The following is a 2,640-nucleotide window of genomic DNA, read 5'->3' on the forward strand; positions in this document are numbered from 1 at the left end:
ACAGCATTTGCAAAATTTTGTCCACACTTGTCATACAAAGTGAGCTTATACAGCCCACGGCACAAAAGCCCAGATGCAACAATTTCATCACCAAAACTGAGATCATGAACTGTACATCTGTCATCCACAAATTTGACTACAAGTCCAAGTCTAGCAAGTGCGGATACAGACAAGAGATTCTTCTTGATCCCAGGTACATAAAGTGCATCAACAAGTGTGAAGGAACTGCCATTAGCAGCAGTGAGCACAATCTTTCCAACTCCCTGAACTGGATAAGAGGCGTTGTTGGCACAAGTGACTGAATTCCCATGAGGGACAGACTCGAGAGAGGTAAACAATTCACGATGTGAGGTAATGTGCTTTGTAGCACCACTGTCGAAATACCACACATGTGAATCTGCAGCAACTGACAAGCATGCATCATGGACAGCAGGATTGTAAGTGCACTCTGCGCTAAAAGCCCATTCTGCATCAACATCAGCATCACAATCTCCTTTCACAGAAGACTCAACAATGGCTGCATTTGTAGTGGAACCAGCATTTGCAGTGGAACCACCCTCTTTCTTCTTAGCCTCTTTGGCCTTCAACTTAGGACACGACTTGATCAAGTGATCATTGGCTTTACAATAATGGCAACGCATCTTCTTTTTGCCCTTATCACCAGAATTGCCAGACGAAGTGCTGCCAACAGAAGCATTAGGAACAGAATTTTTGCCACTCGCAGCAGAACCATAAGAAGTGGTTGCATTACTGTTACCACCCTTTCTTTGAGAAGCAATAAAAGCCTGTTCAACTGCACGCTGCCTAGTCCTGTTTTTTCTAGAAAGTGACTCTTGCAACAGCAATGTGCATAATGCATCAAACTTGACAACTTCAGGATTTCCTTGGGTCATCAGTCTCCAAGTACTAGCAAAAGTCTGGTAGGAATCTGGTAAGGCATCAAGAACAGTCTGCACAAGGGAACTGTCAGAAATGACTTCACCTGCAAAAATGAGTTGCTCATTGATATCCTTGACACTAGCAAGGAAAGTGTCCATATCATCTTCCTCATGCATAATCTTCGACTCTAGCTCTTTACGCAGCAAAGCAATTTTAGCCTCATTGCGGCTTGCATAAAGACCTGCTAGAATATCCCAAGCCTGTTTTGCAGATTTTGCTGAACGGATGTGAGGAATAATGGTGCGCTTCACAGACAACGCAATCAATGCATGAGCCTGCGCATCCTTAACATCCCAACGAGCTTGTTCTGCTGTAGGCAAAACAACTCTAACAGCTGCAATCCTTGCAGCAAGACCTGCAACATCCTCAATATCTCCTACATCTTCAGAACCAGGACGTACATCAATGCCCTGCACAATGTTCCAGACACCTTTTGACACAAGAACGTGTTGCATCATATAAGCCCACATAGGGTAGTTGTCCCCATCCAACCTGTCCTCAGCAGCAAACATCTTGAACACATCTGTGTTGTTGTTGTCAGCCATGGTAAATGCTGCACCTGATGTGAAAACTGCCCGAAAATAGGAGAAATGGAGCGGGAACAACTTGTGCTATATAGCACAAACCGTAGAAGACTATAAGGCACCTGTTATGCAGAAAACGGCACTGACAGAAAATCTGCACAAAATGACGAAATAACCTGTGCAGTACTGCCCGTAGTGGAAACGGAGGCCGAAATGAGCCCAAATCAAAATTCTGAGCAGACCAAGCTCTTCGAGCTTTCCCAAAATATTTGTCGACCTGCGAACGCTTGCCAAAGCGCACTGAAATCGGAGAAAGTGAGCAGGCGTGTGCTGGAGCAGCTGGCGACTAAGCCCGGGAGGACGTGACCTGCTCTGATACCAATTGTTGGAATTAGGGTTGCAGAGAAACACACACAGCTTGGAGAAGACGAAGGAAGCTCAAGGTACACAATAGAGAGTGTATTCCTTAGTGTGCAATGGAAAGATAGATAGCCCTAGAGTGATGGGCGTATATACAATGCACGGGGGAAAAAACCTCCTAAAGAGGGAAAAAATGCCCCGGCGGTCCTAGTGTGTTCACACACATCACTACCACATGTATATGGTAACACTTCTTGGCCATACACCATCTTAAACGGTGTGCAATTAATATCAACTTTATACGCAGTACAATAAGCCCATAAAGCTGATGTAAGCTTTAGGTCCCAATCAGTGCGATGAGCCTCGACTGTCTTTGTCAAAATGGAGATGAGAGTTTTGTTGGTACTCTCAGCTTGGCCATTTGCTTGGGGATAATAGGGTGTAGACTTGTGGTGAGATATCATGAAGTTTGACGTGAGTTCTTTTATTACTTCATTTATAAAATGAGTTCCATTGTCACTCACAAGTTCAAAGGGACATCCAAAACGTGTGATAATGTTTTCAAAGAGGAACTTAGCTGTTGTTTTTGCATCCGACTTTCGTGTTGCTTTTGCTTCAGCCCATTTGGTTACATAGTCGGTAGCGACAATGATATATCGTGATTGCGTGTTACGTGCAGCCGGACTAATCGGTCCTACAAAGTCTAAGCCCCACTTTTCAAATGGTTGGGTTACCTTGATGGGATGTAGAGGCATCCTATCACTTCTTTGTGGCTTCTTGAAGCGTTGGCATTCATCACATCCCTTTGAAAAAAGTG

Source organism: Adiantum capillus-veneris, chromosome 4 (assembly GCF_014529385.1).
Source record: "Adiantum capillus-veneris isolate H3 chromosome 4, ASM1452938v2, whole genome shotgun sequence".
In the NCBI taxonomy this organism is placed as follows: Eukaryota; Viridiplantae; Streptophyta; class Polypodiopsida; order Polypodiales; family Pteridaceae; genus Adiantum; species Adiantum capillus-veneris.